The sequence below is a fragment of the Hibiscus syriacus genome, unplaced genomic scaffold (assembly GCF_006381635.1).
Source record: "Hibiscus syriacus cultivar Baekdansim isolate YM2019G1 unplaced genomic scaffold, ASM638163v2 tig00110365_pilon, whole genome shotgun sequence".
Lineage (NCBI taxonomy): Eukaryota > Viridiplantae > Streptophyta > Magnoliopsida > Malvales > Malvaceae > Hibiscus > Hibiscus syriacus.
In genome coordinates, this window is record NW_024062703.1 from 1,131,299 (window position 1) to 1,158,086 (window position 26,788).

Sequence of the window (26,788 nt, forward strand, 5' to 3'; positions counted from 1 at the left end):
CGTATTCAGTTATGTAATCGATTAATTCGGAATAATATAGAAGCTTAACATGTGACAATTCTCTAAAACTTAATTGGCTACATTTATAACACTAAGATTAGAGTTAAATTAAACAAGATAAAATATGATTTATTTAAATTTTATTTGGTCAAAGTTTGATAAATACTGGAACTAAATAGATTTGATTCAAAATTTAACAAAATTAAATAAACTACAACTGAGTCAAAAAACTCATGGAAAAAAAATATATTATCTTTTTAGATTTTAAATTAAATTATTAATATAGTAATATTTATTCATTGTTTTTAATGCAATATTCATGTATTTAAGATTCATGTTCGAGTTTAAGCTTCAATTAAGTATAATTTGCTAGTGTTTCGAGTTTAAATTTATTCGAGCTCGAATCAAACTTCAATTTTTAATTTTGACTTCGATTCAAGCTTAAAAAATTAAGCTCGCGAGCTTTTGTATCAAGCCGAACTTCAGTTTTTGATTTCAAATTCGAGACGAAATTGATAGTTTTATACAACTTATCTCTGTTGTCACATTCAATAAAATATAGGGACTAAATCTATTATTAGACCCAAATTCTTGCCCATCATTGATGTTAAACCCTAAACAACTAAACCTATTCATCTCCGTTCTCTTTTCTCTCTTTGATGTCTAATGCAAAAGAAAAAATGTCGAAGTCGAAAACCCCACAAGACGTTGAACTCCTGAAATCCGACATAACATCATTTGCTTCCTCTCTCGGCTTGGCTTCAGATTCTTCTCTCCCTTATTCGGGCTTTAACGATGTCGATTTTCGTAAAGTCGATTCCCTGAAGCCTCCAAAAACACCAACACCAAAAACCAGAGTTCACAACTTGAAAAGAGACCTAACAATACCCAAACTCCCAAAACTGATAAAAACACAAAAAATAAACAAAGAGCAAAGCCCAAGCCTCCAGTTTTGTCCATTGAATACAATAATCAAAGTAATAGGTTTTCTAAAGAGCCTGATAAGTTTAAGAATTTGCCAGCTCTGCCTTTGGTGAAAGTGAGTTCTTTGAGTGTGTGGTACGAGGATGAATCGGAGTTAAAGAAGAAAGTGTTTGGGGATGAGGGAAAAGAGAAATATATGTGGATGTGAGAAACATGGAAGAGTTGAAGAGATTGGTGGAGAAGAAGAGAGAGCTTGGGGAAAAATTGATGTAGCAATATGGGAAAGATTATGAGTTATCCAAAGGGATGTATATGAAGATGGTGTTGGTTAGTCAGAGGTCAGGGACGACTGCTGATAAAGTTTCTGCTTTTTTATTTGTGGTTGTGGATAATCCTGTTGCTAATTTGAAGTCGCTTGATGGGCTTTTGGGTATGGCCCTTTTTTTTTTCTGATGTTAAGTTTCAAGTTTGAGGAGTTGGGAAAGTTTTAACTGTTGAGCTTATCGTTGTAATGCATTTCATTATGATTGCGGCGTGTTTGACCCATTGGTCACTATTGAATTTATGCTTATTTGAAGAACTCTTGGTTGCGTTTGCTTGCAAAACTATTACTGTTAAACTAAATTTTCTAGTGAGTATGTTTTGCTAGATCTATGATTTCATTGAATTTGATTTGTGGCGTGGGTTTAGTTTTACATGTTGAATGTTGTTCATTCAGAAACATTTTCATGAGTTTCTTTTGAGTAATGTACTAATGCCAAAATGTGTTGATCTACACAAATATTATTACATGTGTGTATTTAATTGTCTTTGGATATTACTCCTTTTTGCTGATCTGCAATTGTTCAAATTTACTTCACTGTTACAGGATTAGTAACATCAAAAGTAGGAAATCGATATGCATTTACTGGATTTGAAGCTTTAAAAGAACTTTTTATTTCGAAGTGAGTATTTTCTCTCTTCCCTTCCACTCTTGCATAACTAATCCTCTTTCTTTCTTCTCGAGTTTCTTTTCAATCTCATACTTTCATGTAGTTCACCACGTGCTACATTAAGATATAATAGGGAAGCGGTGGCAGGTTAATGAACGTTGCTCTTGTTGAAGAATCAAACGTAGAAAGCTCTAGACTTGATGAAGAACAAAGGGGGATGACTAGTATAAGGTGACTCCCTTATGAAGGTGAACGGTAAAGATGATGATGGTGATGATGGATTTGTGGAAAATAGATGGATAAGTGTCCTATCGAACCCTCCTAGTCGCAACGAAAAGGCAAACTCGATAACATGGCTCTAATCAACCCTCCTAGTCGCGATGAAAAGGCAAATTGGAGTGTGAAGATTAATCTCCCTCACAAGAACTTGAAAGAACTCCATGAGAAGAAGCTTCGAAGGCACAAGACAATCAACACTTGTAAAAACGAACTCTAGTTGTATTATTAATCAAAGAAATCTGATTTAAAAAGTTGAATGAAGCCTCCTTTATATAGGGGTTGAGTTAAGGTCCTAAATAACTAATGAATAAAATAATAATAAACTAAACATGTCTTAACTCTAATTCCTAATAAAATAATAATAACTAAAAACAATATTTTAACTCAACCTTAATTCCTAATAAAATAATAAATCTAATCTTAAAAGATAATGCATCATCCTATATTAAATTATATTGCAAATAATCAATATAAATATTGAAAATTCGTAATATTTACAAAATCACGTATTAATCTCGTATAGGAATTTATGCATGTGCAGTCTTCACTAAAATGAATATATCTTGATTTCCCGATATTAGATTGATGCAATTCAAGAACCTTAGAAAGATAAGAGACAGACAGTTGTATCTCCAGAAGACATGTTGACCAAATAAGATCAGGATCCCATTCAGAAAGTCCTCGCAAGTTTGCTATTGTTCTAATCTTCTTTTCCAAAGCTTGGACGAGTGGATCATTTGGAAGAGTTATTACTTCTTCCTTTGATGTGAGCCTTGTGATGCATGTATCATCCTTCTTTTCTTCAAAAATATTCGACCTCGAATCTGAAACATTAAAGGGAGCAACATTAGAATAGTTTAATGATTCATTCATATTATGCTTACCGAATAGATATACTTTGAATCTTCGAGACTTTGTTCTTCTAATAGGTTCGAGTAGAAACATTAGTCCAAAGAAACATGTATTATTGACTCTGGTGCATGTATCATTCCCCCACTCATCAAAAAGATACGTCCTCAAATCTAAAAATCCAAGAGAAAGAGAATTAGATGTGTTGAAAGTAAAACTTGTAAAACATTTACCAGGATCAATGTGATGTGTCATTATGCGTGTTAGTCAAGGTTTTTTCTTTGTAGGAACTGATTTCTTATAGTCTTGAAATCCTCTTTTGCATACAAGTCTTATAATCTGATGTTTAGGTTGAAATTCAACATGGCACTGACCACTATTGGCTTTCTGCATGATTGCTTTAGATAATTTCTCCATGGTGTTATTCGTGTTTGGCGAGAATGAGTGTTTAAAAATCATGTTAAAGTAATCTCTTAAGTCTTCTAAGTGTGGTTCATGAATTAAGAATTCTTAGAAGGATATTTCTGGACTGTAGAACCTGTTTAGTTGGCAAGGAAACTCATATACAAGATAAAGCTCATTAAAAGCACTTTTAAAAGTATAGGTAGAAATATCAGAAATATCAGAGTTATTGTGATATACATCTTTGATATGTTCAATTCTTGGAATAGTAGTATGCTTAAGAGTATACCTTCATGGTAGTGCATCGTCTATTATGCTTTGTTTACCTTGGTCTTTGGAGTCTCGTAAATCATGACTCTTCATTGATGTCATAGTGATTAGGGATTTCGAGTGGTAACCCGTCAGGATGGTCACCTAGCACTATTCGACAACTCTTGGCAATGGAAGATGGTGTGGTCCAGTCTCGTGTTGCTTTTACTTTCTCATCATTTACATGGATTCCCTGTACACGAACTATAAAGCATGTGGAGTTGTTCAAGTCATGTTTCGTCATTAATATGGCGTCACGACTAAGGCTTTCTTGGATGTAGCCTTTTTGTAACAAATCTAACTCTTTGGTTTCTTCGAGATTGTATGTTTGACGAGGTATGATGAAACCTTGAATTAGATTGGTTTGGTGTTGTTTTCCTCTTTCTAGTGGTAATCCATTAGGTGGATCACCTAAAACTTCTCGAAAATCCTGTAACAAAGATGAAAACACACTAGGCAAATCCTTGTTAATGTTAGAAATCGAAACAATTGATTCCCTAAAGCGAACAATGATGTAAGGTTGTTTGTAAAGAAGGTTCTCTCTCAATTCTTTTGTGCTCACAAATATATTTTGAGTCACTCTTTTTTTCTCACATTTAGGTTCACTCACCTCCCATGGGTCATTATTCTTTTGGCTTTTGTAATTAGTGACCTCTTTTGCTTTTGCCTCTTTCTTTGCTTTTTCTTTTTTTCCACTTCCTCACAAATTATCATTTGATCTTTAGAGGCTGAAAGTGTGTCATTCTTTGTTGGTCGTTCTTTCTCCTTGTCAAGTTTGTCATCTTTTAGCTTTTTCATAGAAGATGGAGTAGAAGATGAGGAAGGATTTGAAGGATTACCTTGGTAAGTGGATGAAGTACCTTGGTAATGTTCTATGAATCGGGATCTCCTTTGGATTTGTTCTTTGATTGTCATTGCTTTCTTTAGTGTATCTTCAAGGTTTTCGTACCCATATAGATCAAGAAGATCAATGAAGTTTGAGTTTAAGCCGACAAATAATCTTGACACAATGACCTCTTCTTTTTCGATTATGTTAGCCTTATTGAGTAATGACTGCATCTCCTTATAGTAGTCTTCAACTAAACTTCTACCTTGTCGAAGTCGGTGTAGTCGTAGTTTAACTTCTCGTGTATAATGTGTCGGTAGGAATCGCTTTCTCATGGTTTGTTTGAGGCCGGTCCAAGAAGTAATTATTGGAATTTGGAAGTTCTGGATCTTTTTCCTTGTTTGCATCCACCATGTTCGAGCATATCCTTCGAATTGCATGGTGATAAGGGGAACTTGTTTAGCTTGGGGGCAGTCATGGTATGCGAACCTGAGATCAACTTTTCCTTCCCAATCGGTGTACATGTCTGGTTCGTTGTCTCTTTTGAAAGACGAGATCGTGAACTTTGGTTTTGCAAAGAGTTTGGGTGTTTGGAAACGTGGTTGTTCTCACCTGGGTACCAAAAGTTCAACATTGTTTGGTCTTGGATTCTGGTTTGATAGATCCAGTTGTGGTTCTTGTCATTCTCTCACGGTATTGGTAAGTTCATCAAATATTTCAATTTGAGTCATGAGTCGTGCAAGTGCGGCTAAGATAGCCATAAGTGTCTTGTTGTTATTGTCGCCCATCCTGAAATCAAAACACTCGAAAGAAAATTTTAAAGTTCGTACATAACTAATGAATAAAATAATAATAAACTAAACATGTCTTAACTCTAATTCCTAATAAAATAATAATAAACTAAACATGTCTTAACTCTAATTCCTAATAAAATAATAATAACTAAAAATAATATTTTAACCCAACCTTAATTCCTAATAAAATAATAAATCTAATCCTAAAAGATAATGCATCATCCTATATTAAATTATATTACAAATAATCAAATATAAATATTGAAAATTCGTAATATTTATAAAATCACATATTAATCTAGTATAGGAATTTTTGCATGCGATGTCTTCACTAAAATGAATGTATCTTAAGTTTTCGATATCGGATTGATGCGATTCAAGAACCGTTGGAAAGATAAAAGACATGTGGTTGTATCTCCAGAAGACAAGTTGACCAAATAAGATCAGGATCTCATTCAAAAAGTCGTCTCAAATCTGATGTTGTTCTAATCTTCTTTTCCAAAGCTTGGACGAGTGTATCATTTGGAAGAGTTATTACTTCTTCATTTGATGTGAGCCTTGTGATGCATGTATCAAGATAGAGTGAAAGTTATCAGTAAGTATTGGCTAAGGTAAGAGGTTTAAGAGCTTTATGTGCTAAGATGTGCTATAGTTTGTTAATCTCCATCTCTAGTAGTTGTCCTTTATTAGGCGTTCAAGATGATGACATTATAGACATGAATCACCGCTATGCACTTCCAAAAGATATCTAGATTTAGTTGGTTTGTAGATTTTCCAAAATCTAACGTGGGAAGTGTATGTTGACATAGTTTGATGGTTTTTGTCAATTGTTACGCGCTTCGTTTTTTTACAGGTTATTGCCTGATCGAAAGCTGAAAACACTTTTACAACGTCCTGTTAATGATCTTCCAGAGACAAAAGATGGTTTTTCCCTTCTGCTTTTGTGGTATTGGGAAGACTGCTTGAAGCAAAGGTATGTTTAATTTTTTTCCTCTTACAACTTGTGGGAGTTGCGTGACATTCAAAAGCTTCCTAAGTTGGTTGCTTTGTAAAATTTTAATCAGGATGGTCCTTGGAACTAATTTAGGCATGCATGTGGTTTATGATTCCTGTAAGTTGACCCCCTATAATTTGACTGACCATGCAAGCTGTAGTTGATTAAGCTTAATGTTTACATTGTGTGGTTTACCTGTACTTGTTAATAACTGAATATGTAAGGGGGGAAAACTTCCTGCAGTTTCAGTCCAGAGCCATCAAAACTAACACGAACCCAGATGACCCACTCAACTTGTCTTAAGTTGAAAACTGATCTGAACCCAATTTGACCCACAATTGAGAACTTGTACCCTACCTACTGAAATCAAGATGACATGAATCCCAATTAACAAGTCCAATGATTCAAACCATACCATCTTATGTCTAGCTCAAAACCGAACTAATTTCATTTTCAAACTCAACAAATTTTACCAATGGCTGTAACAAACCTGAATAACTCAAGCGTTAAACCTGAAATGATTTGCAAAATTAACCCAAAGGTAAAACAACTTGAGTTCTCTTCAAAATTTTCAGGTATGAACGTTTTATCAATGCAGTCAAGGAGGCATCAAGAGATATGTTACCTGCTCTGAAAGATAAGGCACGAAAGGTTAGTCTTATCTGCTAATCTATGCACTGCTTGTGATCATTCGCAGATCTCACTTTTTCTGGAAGAATGACTAAAAATGTGTCTTCTGTGTAAATTGTGTAATCATCAAAGCTTTTTTTTATTTTTCAGTTTAATGCTTTTGTTGGAATTCCTATTTTACATGGTAACTTAAGCTGACTGGATGCTTCTGAATTTAGTTGAACTGGAAATAGATCATAGATAGAGCATCTTGATATGAATTTTGTAAGGTCATTTTTTTTCAGGGGATGGAATCTCATATTCTAATATGAGTAAATAGGAATGTTTATTCTTCTTGCATTCTTGTTGCCATCAGGTTATATTGCATGCCTTAACTTCTTTATATTTTGCAGACCATGTATATACTGCTACAGAGCAAACCAGAGCATAAGCTGCTATGTTCTCTAGTAAACAAAGTAAGTTGATAATTTTGTCTAGATACTGTAACAACTTTTTAAGCTGTGATAATTTCGTCTAATCATATTCTGGTTATTACAGCTTGGAGATCCTCAAAATAAGGGTGCATTAAATGCTGACTTTTATTTATCAAGCCTTCTAACTGATCACCCTAATATAAAGGTATGACCTCTGGTAGCTTTGTGTTTTCAGTCATTTGTGTTGTATTTAGATGTTGCATTTTGCATACAAAATTATAGGTTCGAGTTTTTCTTTGAAGGGAGAGGTATTTCAAAGCTAGGTAAATTTTTATCTTAAGATCATTGATATTGTGGTATATAAGAGAAATTGTCTTACTGCCTTGCCTCTTGGCTAGAGAAGGTGATATATTATAATCGTAGGGCAGGATCTAAGAGCTTTCTGTTTTGGCAGGCTGTGGTTATTGATGAAGTGGATACTTTCCTTTTCAGGCCTCATTTAGGACTACGTGCCAAGTACCATGTTGTATGTCCATCCAATTCTTGTGCTAATAAGATATTTTAAGTTTTGTATCGTACTATCTTTTCTACCACTGTAGCATGATAATTTCTCACTATAGGATAGCGAATCATGAAAATTTGCTAATTAGTGAATGCGGTTTGCATGTTACTTCAAGTCATCCATTAAGGAAGATAATTTCATCTCTTTTTTAAGTCATAGTTGCTTCTTCAGAAAGCTAAAAAATAAGCAAGTATTTTGTATTTAACAGCTAGTATTGAGCATGTTTCTTACCACAAAAATTTGCTTTGACTTCTATTGCTCACAATTTGTTTGAATTTGCTTCTGATGATTAGAACTTTATATCTGTATAAAATAGTGTAAGAACTGGTCGCATTCTTAAGAATTACGAATCCATTGTCGATATAAGGTCTTATTTTTATGTTTTGTCAGCAACTCTTTTGAACTTCATTGGTCAAAGTTATGATGCAATTCATTCTTTATTGGTTTTAGCATGGAACTTGCTAATAAGCCTTTTGTGATGTACAGGTCAATTTTTTGAGCCAAATTCGTTTGAGTCACAAAGGAGACGGGCCAAGGGTAGCAAAACGTATGATAGAAGTATACTTTGCACTTTTTAAGGTATGTGTGGTTTGTATTTAGTTACAGGATTTTGTTTGTATGGCTGCATCTCCCACGTTTTATTTGATGTAACTAACTACTTGGATGTAGATTTAATATTAATCTCTAGATGCATAGTTGTAAACTTGTAGTATGATTAGTAAGTGTAGACACTCATTTTCGTCCATATTTATTTTATTTTATTTTCTTTTATACACACACTCATTTAGTTACAGGATTTTGTTTGTATGGCTGCATCTCCCACGTCTTATTTGATGTAACTAACTACTTGGATGTAGATTTAATATTAATCTCTAGATGCATAGTTGTAAACCTGTAGTATGATTAGTAAGTGTAGACACTCATTTTCGTCCATATTTATTTTATTTTATTTTCTTTTTATACACACACGTGTATATATATATTATCTAGTTCGCAAAATGGTTTTTGAAAAATACGTATATAATATATGATTTTTAAAAAAACATTTTGAAAATATATATAATATATAGTTTTAAAAAAATACCTTTGAAAACTATATAATATATAGTTTTTAAAACGTTTTTAGAAAACATATATAATATATAGATTTTAAAACCATTTTGAAAACTTATATAATATATAGTTTTAAAATCATTTTGAAATTTATATAATATATAGTTTTAAAAAACATTTTTAAAAACATATAATATAATTTTAAAACGTTTTTGAAAGCTATAACATATAGTTTGAAAACATTTTTAAATTATATAATATATGGTTTTGAAAATATCTTTGAAATATATATTATATAAAGTTTTAAAACATTTTTTCTTTATATATCATATAGTATTTTATTCTATTTTATTTATTATTTGTTTTTGTTTTTATTATTTATTTAATCATTTTTTTCGGTGTTTGTCCAGGTCCAAGAATCCAGTCAGTGCACAGGTCAAACAGTTGGGCCTGAACCAGCCTAATACCCTTAGGGTTTGGGAAACCCTAAGGCAACATGTCTCACAGCACTTCGCCGCATGGGAGAGCAACACGACCAGTTAACAGTCATGCCAAACGGCCAGAAGTGTCCGGCCGAGATCCCCGGGATTGAACCATCCCGGGGTACTTGGCAACAACCCACCACGATCCCGAGATCGTCGAAACCCAAACGGCCAAAACCGAGCTATAAAAGCCTCGGTGAGGCCAACAGTACTGGACTACGAGGAAAATAATACACCGAACATCAACTACACCAAGCAAAAGACCATCATCGACCACAAAAGAGCAACCATCAACAACATCCACAAACCCAACAATAAACCAACATAACCAACGAGTACACCAGACAACAACAAAGAGATATCAACAGTAAACCACACAACACAGCGAAACACAACCGAAGGCCGAAGCCCTACAAAAAAATCAAACCAATAACAGTCGCTCAAGACATAAACCAAAACCAAGCCGAAGCTCGACGGGAAAGAAAAGGTCCCCGTCGAAAAACACGGTAAAGGTTAAACCTTTACTCTTAGATCTACGTCGGCTGTGACGCTTTTAGGGGAATCGGGCCTCGGATCCTTGTTTGGAGTATAGAGAGGAGCACTTGAGAAAAGTTTAGGTATCTCGGCCACCGTCATCGGCGGCCGACATGGTGCCCGGCGCGGCAGAGGAACCACCAGTTGTGACCGGCCATCGAGCTTACTAGAGAGAATTTGAGGTCTCTCATTCTTAGAGAGAGAACGAGAAATGAGAGGGATGAGTGGTTTTTTTTACCTAAAATACCCTATATATAATACGCGTAGAACGACGCCGTTTTGCTCAGGGGCTTTCTGCGCATTTTGCGTGCGGGTAAACTATGTATTCGGTCATTGTAACTTGAAATGTTTAAATTTTAGTCACTGATGTTAGTTTTCATTATTTTAATTTCTAACTTCTAATTTTATGCGTATTTTATTTCAGTCACTAACATAATGCATTTTTTTTTGTAGTTAACATTTTTCATTTATTTAATATTTGTTTTTTTAATTATCTTTCTTCTTTTAATTTTTTTCCTTTTCATTTTATTCTATTTATCATTTCTTTTCCATTTTATTTCTTTTCCTTTATGACTTTGTGATTTTTATTTATTTAATATTATTTTTTCCTCGATTTATATTTATCTATTTTTTTATTTTTCTTTTATTTATTTAATAATTATTTAATATCTTTTGTCTAACATTTTTGATTGTTTTTTAGAAACTCCAGTCAATCAAAGGTAAACAATTTGAATCGAATACTTTAAATTTTAATTTAAATTTTTAACTTTTTCGCAACTAAGGCAACCGACAAATTAATTGATACCGAAAGGGCGATTCAAGGGTGTTAATCCTTCATTGACCGTAACTGACTCTCGAACCCGACACATTTCTAGTACAACACATATAAGGTAAGATGGTGTCCGACCCACCTAAATTCGTTTTAAAGTGGTCGGTGGTGACTCCAACCCAATTCATTTAATCCAAGTCGAAGCCCAATTCTGGGCCCAACCAAAAGAGCGGTTCCGACAGCTTTTTAACTCCGTTGGGGATAAGTAAGTGAGTCAGGCTGAAATTAATTTTCGGTTATCTTTTTATGAGAAAATGGTAAATTTAAATTTAAATTTATTTATTCGATTCCAATTATTTATCTTTGATTATTTTTTCAAATAAATAGTTGTACTGACATTTTTTAATGATTTCAGATTTTTCAAAGTTTTCATCTCTAGCTCTATACCTGAGCTCTGAACCCTGATTTAAGTGGGGGTAAAGCGACGCCTTCGTGTGAATTTATTCACCGTGCGGGCCTAGCAAGTAGCCTTCGAGATTCATATACCTTATGTCTTCGTGTGAATTTATTCACCGTGCAAGCATAAGGGAATGTTTCCTCTCGAGTTTAACTTAGTCCACACAAGCTTGTAATGGGCTTAGGACTAAGGGTCTGGTAAGACCAAGGGGGCACCGGTAAAGAGAACCCGGGTACCATTTTAGAACCTAAACTGGGAGACTAAAGGAATTAGAGCCCACCCCAAAACCTCATTCCAAACCCTAGGCTGCTTTGTTTCATGCTTTATTTTCTGTTCAAAGCATGCGAACTAGACAAATATACGATTAGGATTTGTTTGAAATTAGCATGCGAGATAGAGATCTTGTCCGGGTAGGAATTAAAGCATGTGGGGTAGGATTTTTCATTTTTATTATTTTTATTTACCTCACTAACTATTTTCATTTTTTGTTTTGTTTTCTTTTATTTTCATCATTTGCATCATTTAAAAGAGGCGTTAATCCACCAAAAATGTGTTTGTTACACGCAAAATAATCTGAATTAATGGACAAAGGGGTTGTAATACAAGAGATGAAAATACAGAGGACAGTCTACAATGCGACTATGTGTCACATTCAATCCGGAAGACGTGGTGCTAACAATTGAAGAGTATATCACTCTGCTGCATTATAAAGGACTCAGAATGAACCGGGTCAACATCAAGCACAATGAAAGTCTATATTTGAAGAACTGACTGGTAGAGGTTGCAGGGGCAAGATGAAGGTTATTGATCTTGGGAGTCCCTTCAAAGACGACAATGGCGAAACGACAGCTGAAATTGGAGACTCTGCTGACGAATTCAAAAAAACAGACAAATGAACTTCATACAGTTCCTATCAATTGAGGGCTCCAATGATGTATTCGTTGGGAACATGTTCATCAAAAGATAAATGCCAGAGATGCAGTCATTCAAGACTTCTTGGGCCATTACAAAAAGCAACTTAACATTTGCACAGTTCATCTAGAGAAGCCAGAATGGTTCGACAGGTTTTTTAACCGATGACAGAAGAATGCAGAAGACCAGACAACATATCAGAAGCTCTCAGGATATTTTTGTCTCTTAAAAGATAAAACACTTTTGTCCTCAATAAGGATTATTCAGAATAAGAGGCACATTTGTTTTCAATGCCTCGAACATTTCATGTATCATGTATCATGCATCATGCATTCTTGCATATTTTGCATATTTTTCTTTTTTTTCATTGCATTCACATGAACTAGCAAGAGATTTTCATAATGGAAGGGTACAAACATTGGACATACCTCCACAAGCTTTGGACACGTGTCGTCCTCATTTAAACCGAAGAGAAGATGGAAGCCATAATTACTCAAATCGAAGAGAATATGTTGAAGCTCCAGAGAGAGTAAGAAGAAAAGATAAATCAGAATAGCCAGAGTACCCTAGATGCAATCACGAAAGGCCAAGAGTCTTTGGTCGATCAGATCATTGCCAAGTTAACTGGCCTACGTCAAACAAGTGTTCCTGGGGCAGACTCATCGGAAGGGGTAACCATGCCACCTACCCCACAAGTGGTTGTCTCACCCAGAATCTTACCAGGACTTCAAGATATTTGGGATAGTTACCGCATTTTGAAATCTGATGAAGAGGTCAAAATAATGATGGTAGAAATTACCATTAAACCAAGAGGTAGGAAAAGTGGAAAGCCTCATCTGAAGAAGAAAGAAAGAGAGATCATCAACATTTCAAAATCGTTTGCAGCTGTATCCTCTTCTAGGCAAAGGCCAAGAAGAGAAAAAGAGCATTTCGATCCCATTCCCATGACATACAAGGAACTCTACCAACAACTGTTTAACGCACATGTGGTGTCACCCTATCCCGAGATACCTTTGAAGCCCCTATACCCCAGGTGGTATGAAAAAATACGCACTGTGAATATCATGGCGGTGTTCCGGGGCACGCTATTAAAAATTACATCCCATTTTAGAGGGTTATCCAAAGGATGCACAATAGGGGTTGGATTCATTTTAATAATTCAGAATCACCCCATATTGCACAGAACCCTCTACCTAATCATCAAGAGAATAAAGAAAGTGCAATCACCGATGAAAAGGGTAAAAAGGCCAAAACCAGAGTTTCCGAAGTGAAAACACCTCTTGATTTGGTATGGAGGCAAATGATAAATGCGGGGTTTCTTCCACCACATCCTAGCACATCAGATGCCAAAGGTGGCAGTCATTGCTGTTATCACAATGAAGATGGACATGATGTGCAAGAATGTGTCAAATTTAGAGCCTTGATCCAGCTAATAATGGATAGAAAAGAGCTGGAATTTTATGATGAAAGCAATGACACTCCCAAAGCAGAAAGAGTCATGGCAAATGAGGCATCCTGATGAGGCCTTATTCGATTTTAAGGCGTGTTGTTTGAATTTTTTTTTGAACTTTCTTATGTTTGGAACTTGTTTTTGAACGTTCTTTGGATATTTCAATGAATTTATGCGGAGCATTGAATCAACTTTACAACTTGAAATTATTTGAATATCGACTGAATTAAAAAACTCCGTAAATGATTCAAAATTACAGATCTTTGACAAGTTAACATGATAAAAAACTGAAAAAACAAGGACTTTACCCCGAAAAACTCGAACACCATTTACAAGAACCAACATAACCTTCTCTATTCATAAGGCTTGGCATTTAGATGTGCATATGTACAGACAACATGAGCCATCTTTTGCATATGACGATTATTATACTTTTTTATTTAAGACGTTCAGTGATGATAATAATCTTCACATATGGAATAGTCGAGTAGGCAAATCTAGTTTAGGTCAGTTGCTTGGAAATTGAACTCTATAGATGAGATTCCTTGACTTTCAAAAACACCTACACTATAACAGGTTCTTCTTGACAAACTTAAGAAATTGGATCCGTATACCCAGATTATAATATTATATATATACAATAAAGCTTGAGTTGTCCCTCTAGAGCAATTGGTTAAACGCTCCGGCTTTATGAATAATATTTAGCTAGCCTGATAAAGGTAATTATACTATGCAATAAAGTTTGAGTTGTCCCTCTAAGGCAATTGGTTAAACGCCTCAGCTTTATGGATAAGATTCAGCTAACTTGATAAAGGTGTTTATATATTAAGTTGTCCCTCTAGGGCAATTGGTTAAACACCCCGACTTTACGGATCCAACTAGCCATTTAATGGCAAATTTAAATAAGGAGTTTCAGTAAAATGGACTAAGGGAGTTAAGGAACACCTGTTATAGTCAAATACACACGAGCACTCAGGAATTTCATTTTTAGACCGATATTTTCACACTGCCTTTGTTAGAGGAGCCTAAAATGCTTGAACAAATGGAAGATTTTAGAGAATCGAAATAGAAAGTCTAGCAATTGATAATGCTAGTTGCGTCATTTTGTTCGCATCCAATTAAAATGACGAGCCAAAGAAAAAGCATGTTGCAATAAATGAAAAAAATGACCCTTTTATGGCTGAAACCTTAGGTCAACCTAAAGACAACTCATCCATTCGAACATTTGTCAAAGAACTATAACTCTGAAAGCATTAAAAGAGCTATTGATTCCTTTGATATGCTTTGAACTCATGTTTATAATTTGATTCAATTGCGAGCATGAATTAAGGAGCAATATTTTAACATTTTTTATCCTTTTCCCTCCTAAAACAAGAAAAAGAAGAAAAATATTTTCAAACAGAAGAGTCTCAGATTTGAAATGAGGCCAAAGCTCGAAAAGATAATGGGGCACGATCGATTCCAATGACCAGATTGGCAGACAAAACATGAGACTCCGTCCAAGAGATAACACATAATTCATTCATGTTGCATGCATCTTGGACATACTTAGGTGCATCACATTCATCATTTTAGCATACAAGATTTTTGCAGCTTTTAGAGTCAAGTTTCGACTTCAGGATGAAGGATACTCGATTCGCAAGTACCTTTAAAGAACGATGGTAGTTGCTTAACTCAACAATGGGAAGCTACACCTCAACCGACTTGACATATCTACAGATCTCAGAATCAATTTTAGATAGGTTCGAGAACCAATTCAGATCAAATCCAGTTCAGCTCAACTCAACTCAACAATGAGCAGCATGTTTCCAGTTAATGTCTTCAAGCCAGATTTCAATTCTACAATGGAAGATATCCGGCTGTCAGAATTTATCAGTGGACTTTTCCGTAAAAAGGGAGTCATTCAAAGATCGTCTCATTTGGTTCAGACTCACTCAAAGGAACCACCTGAAGAATCATAATCGGCTTAGACCCGTGAAGGGAAGCCATTTCTTAAAGAAACTATTTGCAGCATAGCTTAAGTCGAGAAGGGCTATCTGCCAAAGACCCTCGAGTTCGATTACACTCAGCTCCTAGGGCACATTATTTACAACATAACTCAAGGCTAGAAGGGTTATCTGTCACCAAAAGACCTTTGAGTTCGACTATGCTCAGCTCCAAGGCATATCATTTGTAGCATAACTTAAGTCGAGAAGGGTTATCTGCCAACCAAAGACCTTCGAGTTCTACTACGTTCAGCTCCAAGGCATATCATTTGCAGCATAGCTTAAGTCGAGAAGGGCTATCTGCCAAAGACCCTCGGGTTTGATTACATTCAGCTTCGAGGGCATATAATTTACAGCATAACTCAAGGCTAGAAGGGTTATCTGTAACCAAGAGACCTTCGAGTTCGACTTCGCTCAGCTTCAAGGCACATCATTTGCAATATAGCTTAAGTCGAGAAGGGTTATCTGCCAAAGACCTTCGAGTTCGACTACGCTCAGCTTCAAGGCATATCATTTGTAGCATAACTTAAGTCGAGAAGGGTTATCTGCCAACCAAAGACCTTCGAGTTCGACTAAGCTCAGCTCTAAGGCACATCATTTGCAGCATAGCTTAAGTCGAGAATGGCTATCTGCCAAAGACCCTCGAATTCGATTACACTCAGCTTCGAGGGCACATCATTTACAGAATAACTCAAGGCTAGAAGGGTTATCTGTCAGCAAAAGACATTCGAGTTTGACTACGCTCAGCTCCAAGGCATATCATTTGCAGTTTAACTTACGATGGAGGGGTTATCTGCCAACCAAAGACCTTTGAGTTCGATTACACTCAGCTCAAAGGCACATCATTTGCAGCATAACTTAAGTTGAGAAGGGCTATCTGCCAAATACCCCCGAGTTCGATTACACTCAGCTCCGAGGGCACATCATTTACAGCATAACTCAAGGCTAGAATGATTATCTATCAACAAAAATCTTTGAGATTGTTTCCCTTGAAACAAATTTTGTCTCTCTTGAGACAGTTTCCCTTGAAACAAAAGTTTGCCTCCTCTAAGACAGTTTCTCTTGAAACACAAAAAAAAAACCTTTGAAAATGTTTCTATTGAAACACAAAAAAACCTTTGAAATTGTTTATCTTGAAACAAAAAAAAACCTTTGAAAATGTTTCTCTTCAAACCCAAAGACCTTTGAGTTCGACTACGCTCAGCTCCAAGGCACATCATTTACAGCATAGCTCAAGGCAAGAAGGGTTATTCGTTAATAAAATTATCGAGTTCGATTCCATTCAGCTCGATGATACCTCAATGACACTACTGTCCGGCTGCAATCAAGGTTTTCAAGCCGGGAAGAAGACCTAGGTTAACCGTGCCATGGTGACAAAAAACCGTTTTTCCGGAAGCATAACTTAAGTCGAGAAAAACTATCTGTCAATGAAGACCTGTCGAGTTCGATTTCATTCAGCTCGAAGGTCTATCAACCACATGGTGGAGTCAAAGAACTATTTTTCATTCGAATTTTCCAACCAAGGTCTTTAAACCGAGAAGAAGACCAAAGTTAACAACAAGAAGCCACATTATGGTCCAAATTCCGAACTACGGCTTCAATTTCATATCAATTCAAGGTGGACTCGACTTCACGACGAATTAGCCATCTGCAACTCAATTTGACAGGGAGTTATTCTTCAACTCCACCGAACGAAAATTTGTGTCTTTTTATCTGTCCTATTTTTCGTTCCACGAAAAAGGACAAAGAGGGGCAACTGTAGACACTCATTTTCGTCCATATTTATTTTATTTTCTTTTTATACACACACACACATATATATATATATATACATATATATTATATAGTTCGCAAAATGGTTTTTGAAAAATACGTATATAATATATGATTTAAAAAAAAATATTTTGAAAATGTATATAATATATAGTTTTTAAAAAAATACCTTTGAAAACTATATAATATATAGTTTTTAAAACGTTTTTAGAAAACATATATAATATGTAGATTTTAAAACCATTTTGAAAACTTATATAATATACAGTTTTAAAATCATTTTGAAATTTATATAATATATAGTTTTAAAAAAACATTTTTGAAAACATATAATATAATTTTAAAACGTTTTTGAAAACTATAACATATAGTTTGAAAACATTTTTAAAATTATATAATATATGGTTTTGAAAATATCTTTGAAATATATATTATATAAAGTTTTAAAACATTTTTTTTCTTTATATATCATATAGTATTTTATTCTTTTTTATTTATTATTGTTTTTATTATTTATTTAATCGTTTTTTTCGGTGTTTGTCTAGGTCCAAGAATCCAATTCAGTGCACAGGTCAAACAGTTGGGCTTGAACCAACCCAAGACCCTTAGGGTTTGGGAAACCCTAAGGCAACATGTCTCGCAGCACTGCGCCGCATGGGAGAGCAACATGGCCAGTAAATAGTCATGCCAAACGGCCAGAAGTGTCCGGCCGAGATCCCCGAGACTGAACCATCCTGGGGTACTCAACAACAACCCACCACGATCCCGAGATCGTCGAAACCCAAACGACCAAAATCGAGCTATAAAAACCTTGGTGAGGCCAACAGTGCGGGACTACGAGGAAAACAGTACACTGAACATCAACTACACCGAGCAAAAGACTATCATCGACCACAAAAGAGCAACTATCAGCAACATCCACAAACCCAATAATAAACCAACAGAACCAATGAGTACACCAGACAACAACATAGAGATATCAACAGTAAACCACACAACACAACGAAACACAACCGAAGGCCGAAGCCCAGCAAAAAAACCAAACCAATAACAGTCGCTCAAGACACAAACCAAAACCAAGCCGAAGCTTGACGGGAAACTAAAGGTCATCGTCGAAAAAAACGATAAAGGTCGAACCTTTACTCTTAGATCTACGTCGGCTGTGACGCTTTTAGGGGAATCAGGCCTCAGATCCTTGTTTGGAGTATAGAGAAGAGCACTTGAGAAAAGTTTAGGTATCTCGGCCACCGTCATCGGCGGCCGACATGGTGCCCGGTGCGGCGGAGGAACCACCAGTTGTGACCTACCATCGAGCTTGTTAGAGAGAGGGCAGAGAGAATTTGGGGTCTCTTTCTTAGAGAGAGAACGAGAAATGAGAAATGAGAGGGATGAATGGTTTTTTTTTTGCCTAAAATACCCTATATATAATACGCGTAGAACAACACCGTTTTGCTGGGGGGCTTTCTGCGCATTTTTGTGTGCGGGTAAACTATGTATTCGGTCCTTGTAACTTGAAATGTTTACATTTTAGTCATTGATGTTAGTTTTCATTATTTTAATTTCTAACTTCTAATTTTATGCGTATTTTATTTCAGTCACTAACATAATGCATTTGTTTTTCTTTTTTATTATTTTTTTAGTTAACATTTTTCATTTATTTAATATTTATTTTTTAACTATCTTTTTTTTAATTTTTTTCCTTTTCATTTTATTCTATTTATCCTTTTTTTTCATTTTATTTCTTTTTCTTTATGATTTGTGATTTTTATTTATTTAATATTATTTTTTCATCGATTTATATTTATCTATTTTTTTTCTTTTTCTTTTATTTATTTACTATTTATGTATTATCTTTTGTCTAACATTTTCGATTGTTTTTTAGAAACTCCAGTCAATCAGAGGTAAACAATTTGAATCAAATACTTTAAATTTTAATTTTAATTTTAACTTTTCGCAACTAAGGCAACCGATAAATTAATTGGTACCGAAAGGGCAGTTCAAGGGTGTTAATCATTCATTGACCGTAACCGACTCTCGAACCCGACACGTTTCTGGTACAACATAGATTAGGTAAGATTTTAAAGTGGTCGGTGGCGACTCCAACCCAATTCATTTAATCCAAGTCGAAGCCCAATTCCGGGACCCAACCGAAAGAGCGGTTCCGACAGTGAGTTTGTGGAAAGAAGAGATTTTATATTTCACAATTTCAGGTACTGATTTCTGAGGTAGGAAAAAGTCAGCAACCAGATAATGAAAGCAACAAAGTAGTAAAAAGCACTCATAGGCCCAAGGAGAACAAAAGAAAAGGCAGTGGAGAATCACATGTTGAATTGGATTCAAGGCTTTTGTCTGCTCTCCTCATGGTCAGTATTGTCCGTCTGAAAGTTACTTTGCATTATTTGAAAAAGATTTGCAATCCAACTTCCATGGTTTCTTCTTTTGCACGTTTACAGGGAGTTAATAGAGCATTTCCTTATGTTTCAAGCGATGAAGCTGATGACATTGTTGATATAGAAACACCAATTATCTTCCAACTGGTAGGCAGAATATGACACTTTTATTATTATTAGACAGTTAGAACATGCGGATAGATTTTTGTTGCTAGTCATTGATGAGGTTTACCATAATCTTGGATGTTAAAATGGATGATTTGCAAGTTCATTCCAAGAACTTTAATGTAGGAGTTCAAGCACTGATGCTTCTTTATAAAATATCATCAAAGAATCAGGTTGTCAGTGACCGATTTTACCGGGCCTTGTACTCAAAACTATTACTTCCTGCTGCTATGAATTCATCCAAGGCAAGTGAAGCTGAGTTTGGTTAATTTTTTCTTCCAATGCAATATGTTTGTGATCTAATGCTGCTGGGGTTTTATAATTGTTGTTGGGGTGGGGGGGAACACGTTCCTTTATGTATGTAAGAAATTTTGGAAATAAATGTATTTCATAAAGCTTCCTTAAAAGGGTTCCTTGGTATACTCTTGGACATTCGGGTATATTGATTGTTTTTGTAATTGTGTGGAACATGATTGTAAAGTTTGTTTGTGATTGTTTCTTCTTCCAACAGTATCACAATTCACTAGGATTCTATTACTTTTAAAAAAAATTCCAAAAAAATCACATGGCTCGTCTTTTCAGGCAGAAATGTTTATCGGGCTTCTTCTGAGAGCCATGAAAGGCGACATCAACTTGAAACGTGTATCTACCTTTTCAAAACGTATATTGCAGGTAAGCATTGCATTGCATTCTCTTTAGCTTTGAGTAGGTGTATATCTACAAATGTTAACAATTTGAATATCTGTTGTAAAAATGAACTGGATGTTTTCTGATTTCTGTAGCTTTTGGTTTCTGTACTATCTTCAAAATGTAACAATTCAAACATCTGCCAGGTTGCACTTCAACAACCTCCCCAGTATGCCTGTGGCTTCCTTTTTCTTATATCAGAAGTTCTCAAAGCAAGGCCACAATTATGGTAACTAACACTGATTTCATTTAAAAATGTCATGCACTGAATTTTGTCATGCTTATAAGTTTTTTCTCTTCTTACCAGAGTTTTTTTCTCTTTTTCAGGAATACGATGCTCCAGAATGAGTCAATTGATGAAGATCTTGAACATTTTGAAGATATCATAGAGGAAACTGTCACTGATCCTAGCTTGGCATCAAAGAAAGAAGAAAATAATGCTGATATCCATGGCAGTGAAGCTGCCAAGTCTGACAGTGATTCTTCAGAAGATGCAGGTGTTTTGCCATCTTATTCTGATGCAGATATTTCTGAAGATGGAAATGAGTTGATTATTAGAGAGATTCCAAAGGATCTTCATCTCCAGAAACCCAGAACAATGTCTGATCAAAATGCATCGAAACCTCCAAAATCCACTAACAAGTCTTTCTTGCCTGGAGGATATGATCCCAGGCACAGGGAACCTTCTTATAGGTATTTTTCCTGCCATCTTTGTTCAGTTTGTGGAGTTCCATAAAGTTACTACTTATATACGAGTACATGTGACTGGCGAAGTTGTCTTCATATAAATCGATATCATTATCATTCTGCTTATTAACAAAGCAAGAGTTTCTGAGTCAAGAGAGGAACTGCAAAACAATTACTTGGTCAATGGTCTTTTTTCTTACGAATACTCATTGTATCAACTGCACCGGAATTTTATCTTTGATTTCATTCTTCGGTTTTCAATAATGATTTTGTTCCATGACTCCGTGTATGACTATCTCAACAGAAACACTGATCGTGCAAGCTGGTGGGAGCTGATGATACTTTCAATGCATGTTCACACTTCTGTTGCCACCATGGCTTCAACCCTTCTTTCTGGGGTCAATATTGTTTACAATGGAAATCCATTGAATGACCTATCACTTACCGCTTTTCTGGACTACTTCATGGAAAAGAAACCGAAAGCAAGCTCAGGGCATGGTGGATCCCAAATTGAGCCTGCTAAAAAGGTTACCATTATCTTCTCATTCAAGGTCCCTTTTTGCTTTGTGGTTTTAGTCCTAGCTGCCAAGCCAATAACCTCAAAATTTTGGTGACTTATTATTTTTCTGTTTTTTCATCTTGATATGAACAATTATCTGATTGGACAAGAGATTCTGTAATTAGCTGAAACAGATGTTCCTCCGGAAGATCTCGTCTTTCACAAATTTTATATGAACAAAATGAATTCCTCGAAGAAACCAAAGAAGAAGAAGAAGAAAGCTGCAAAGGAAGAAGCTACTGAAGAATTTTTTGATGTTGGTGGCAATGAAATGGATGACGATTATGTGGATGGTGGTGATGAAAGTGACAATGAAGAGATGGAGAATTTGTTGGACTCGACCAATCCATCCTTAGATGAAAATGGGGACTAAGACTATGACAATCTAGACCATGTTGCCGACGAAGATGACGAAGATTTGATAGGTGATGCCAGTGATGCAGAGATTTACTTACCCTTGGACGATGCTATTGCCGGCAGTCATCAGATTGATGATGATAGTGATGATCTCATCCCTCTTGGAGATTCAGACAATCTTAGTGATGATGATGGTGAGTTTCATCAACGAAAAAGGAAACGGAAGTCTGGTAAAAAGACTTCAGCTTCTCCCTTTGCTAGTCATGAAGACTATGAACATTTTCTACACGAGGATAGTCCCATTGTTAACCAATAAAACAAATATTAGCAAGGTTGTTAAAATGGTTATAACTGCATAGGTGAGCTGGCATAACAAATAGATTCTTCTAGTATTGAGGTTGTAAAAATGATAAATACATGCTTGTGAAATGAAAAAATTGCAGAGCATTTGTGATTGTTTAACAGAAAAGTTTTATAGTAAATCTAACATGGTATCGAGAGTCTTGGGGTATGTGGGTATTTACCTTCCTTAGTTTTTTTTCCTTTGTTCTGCTGGTGGTGAGATGGGTGATACAGACGTATCATCGGCGACGCTGCAGAAGATCTTCACCAACAAACGACTCAGTGTCGTCTTGGATGAACACAACTTTATCTTATGGAAACAACAAGTGCTTATGGCGGTTTGACGATCAGCGCAAATCTTGCGAACCTTCAGGTTTCTGACGTGCTGGTGAATGGAGTTGTTCCTTCAACTGGATCGTCTCCTAGTTTTTCTGCTTATCGCCAGGGTGGTCGAGGTCATGGTAAGCCTCGGATTCAATGTCAACTTTGTGGGAAAATTGGCCACTTAGTGAACCGTTGCTGGTATAGGTTCGACCAAAATTTTCAAGGGGTCTGTGCGGGTCGTTCTTCTTCGACTGTCAATCCAGCTGCTCATTCTTGTGTTTTTTCCTCATCACTTGTGTGTGGTTGTCAAGGAGTGTGGGATGCCAATGCTACAGTAGCTGCGGCTGAATGTGCTCCTAAGTCCAATATGGGTAGTTGTGGTGTTGCTCGATCATCTGGGAAATGGATTGTTGATTCAGGTGCCACCCATCATGTGACGTCGAATGTAGATAATGTCGTTAGTCGAGAGGAGTACACCGGACAGGGTAAGCTTGTGGTTGGTAATGGTAATGACTTATCTATTTCCAGTATTGGTCATTCTCGTTTATATGGCTGTGATCATTCTTTAACGTTAAATAATTTACTTCACGTTCCTTATATATCGAAGAACTTAGTATCGATTTCTAAGCTTGCCAAAGATAACCACATATTTCTTGAATTCCATGCTCATAGATGTGTAGTTCGGGATAAAGCTACAAGAGCGGTGTTACTTGAAGGATGTGAGAAAGATGGTCTCTATGAGTTTGACTCTATCTTGCTAAGGAATAATGATCATGCTGAGTGTAATGTAGCTCGTGGGGTTGTTGATTTTCGCTTATGGCATAACCAATTAGGACATCGTTCTCGGGATACATTACTCAAAGTGTGTAGAGAATGTAATGTTGATACAACTTTGGTTAATGATGAATTTGTTTCCGTTGCTTGTCACTCTGGAAAAAGTCATTCTCTACCTTTTTCTCCATCTGTTAATACTTATACCAAGCTATTTCACTTAATATTTGTGGTCTATGGGGGCCTCCTCACGTTGTGTCCAATGGATATCGATACTATATGTCGTGTGTTGATGCATGTACCAGGTATAATTGGGTTTATCTGTTAAAAGAGAAGTCCCAAGCTTTGTATGCCTTCAAACTGTTCCAAAGATTAATTCGTGTACAATTTAATAAGGAAATAAAGGAAGTTCAGAGTGATTAGAGTGGAGAGTTTCGTCCTTTCACTAAAGCTCTTCAAGAACTTGGGATACGTCATCGACTCACTTGCCCTCACACGTCTCAACAAAATGGAATTGTTGAGCGCAAACATCGTCACATTGTTGAAATGGCTCTTACGCTTCTTGCTCAGGCCTCATTACCACTAAAGTATTAGTCATATGGTATTGTTACGACAATTTATTTGATCAACAGATTGCCTACAAAAGTTCTACACGGCTCGACTCCGTTCAGCAAGTTATTTGGTAAAAATTCGAGTTATGAACACCTACGTGTCTTTGGATGTAGTTGTTTCCCATATCTTCGGCCATTTCAGTCACACAAGCTTGCTTTCCGGTCACAAGCTTGCACTTTTTTGGGTTATAGCGTGCAACACGAGGGTTATTTATGCATGGCACTGGATGGACGAATATTTATTTCTCGACACGTTAAGTTTGACGAGGGCACTTTTCCTTTTGCAGGACATGTTATAGAGTTGATTCCTGCTTCCACTACGATGTCCTTGATGCCATACACCAAGATTGTTCAGGTTCCAGGCACTCAACAACTAAATCATGTTCTTGCTCCAGCTACGTTGCACGACAATCCTAGTTCCGGTTCAAGTGGAACTTTGGTATCTTCTCTCTCGGTTGCAAATGCATATGATAACATGGGACAAGCAAATATGATCCCCACAAATTCAGTTGTTCAAACTCACTCGTCTGATGACTTACAAACAATACATGCGACTGAAAATTCAACAGCTAGTTCTAGAAATTCACTTCAAGGGTCATCAACTTTTGTTCCACCTGAAGCTGCTGCTACGGGTACAGTATATGGACCTCTTCCTTCCATGTCCAATATCCATCCTATGGTTACCAGGAGTAAAGTTGGAACTTTTAAACCCAAAGCTTTCTCTGTGCATTCTATGATCGATGGCGATGAACCAGTGTCAATTCAACAAGCTTTGCTCTCACCCATATGGAAGGAGGTTGTTATGACTGAATACAATGCGTTGGTTCAAAACGACACTTGGCGATTAGTTTCGTTACCTCATGGTCGGATGGCTATCGGATGTAAATGGTTGTTCCGAATTAAAAAGAATGCTGATGGGTCAGTTGCACGACATAAAGCCAGACTTGTAGCAAAAGGCTTTGCTCAAGTTCCTGGTTAGGACTTCCATGACACCTTTAGTTCTGTCATCAAATCGTCCACAGTTAAGGTTGTTTTATCATTAGCCGTGATGCATGGGTGGAAGTTGCGACAAGTCGACGTCAACAATGCTTTTCTCAATGGGGAACTGAATGAAGAAGTGTACATGATGCAGCCACCGGATTTGAAAAATCTACAGTCGATGGCTCTCAATTGGTATGCAAGTTGGAGAAAGCGTTGTATAGTCTCAAACAGGCTCCTCGTAGCTGGTATGCAAAGTTACGAACCTTCTTAATTCGGATTGGTTTCAATGGTACTCAGGTTGATGCCTCATTGTTATTCGTCGACTTGGTGACAAGATGGTATATGTTCTTATATACGTTGATGACATTATCATCACGGGTCATGATGATGAGGATGTTGCACAAGTGGTGATGCTCTTAGGTAATGAATTCTCTTTAAAATATTTAGGGGAATTGAATTTCTTTTTGGGATTGGAAGTTACACGAAATGATCAGAAGTTAGTTCTACGACAAATGAAGTTCATTCTTGAGTTGCTTGACAAAGCTGGAATGCGTAGTACTCATTCGGTGCTAACACCAATGGTTTTATCACCAAAATTAAGTAAGAATGGTGGAAGTCTATTACCAGATGCTCAAATGTCTAGAAGTGTCGTGGGAGCTCTATTATATCTCAATCATACACGTCCGAATATTGCGTTTAGTGTAAATCGCGTGGCTTAATATATGCATGCTCCGTGTGAACAACATTGGATAGTCGTGAAGCGTATTATTCGTTATCTCAGTGGCACTTTGGATTATGGATTATGGATTAATATTCCATAAAAATAACACTGGAATTCAACTTGAAGCATTTACCGATGCTGACTGGGCAAGCAACATTGATGATCGTCGTTCCATTTATGGATTTTGTGTGTTCCTTGGCGGAAATCTGGTATCTTGGTCGTCTAAACGACAACGCTCAGTCTCAAGGTCCACCACTGAGTAGAGTATCGTGGGATTACATAAGTTGTTACTGATGTTGTGTGACTTACAGCTTTGCTCAAAGATATGGGTATAGTGTGCTCTAGTCAGCCTGTCATTTGGAGCGACAATACAAGTTCTATTGCCATGAGCGCAAACCCAGTGTTTCACTCACGTTCGAAACATGTTGAGTTGGATTTACATTTCATTCGGGAAAAGGTTGTTGCTGGTGATGTTGCAGTTAATTATGTTCATGCCTCACATCAATGTGCAGATGGTTTAACCAAACCCTTGTCGAGGGCCTATTTTTCTATGTTTCGCAAGAGGATGCATGTCTATGGAGGTGATGTTGAAGCCGTAGAAAGTAGGGAGAATGTTAACTAATAAAACAAATATTAGCAAGGTTGTTAAAATGGTTATAATTGCATAGGTGAGCTGGCATAATAAATAGATTCTTCTAGCATGGAAGTTGTAAAAATGATAAATACAGGCTTGTGAAATGAAAAAATTGCAGAGCATTTGTGATTGTTTAACAGAAAAGTTTTACAGTAAATCTAACACCCATCGATAAAGAATCCGTAAGAACAAAAAGGACTAAACATGGGAAAAAGAAGTCAGCTAAGTGA

General features: G+C 36.2%; 1 pseudogene; it reads left to right on the top strand.

The window, feature by feature from the left end:
- The first annotated feature begins 680 nt into the window (after positions 1-680).
- Positions 681-26,788, top strand: LOC120121232 (annotated as a pseudogene).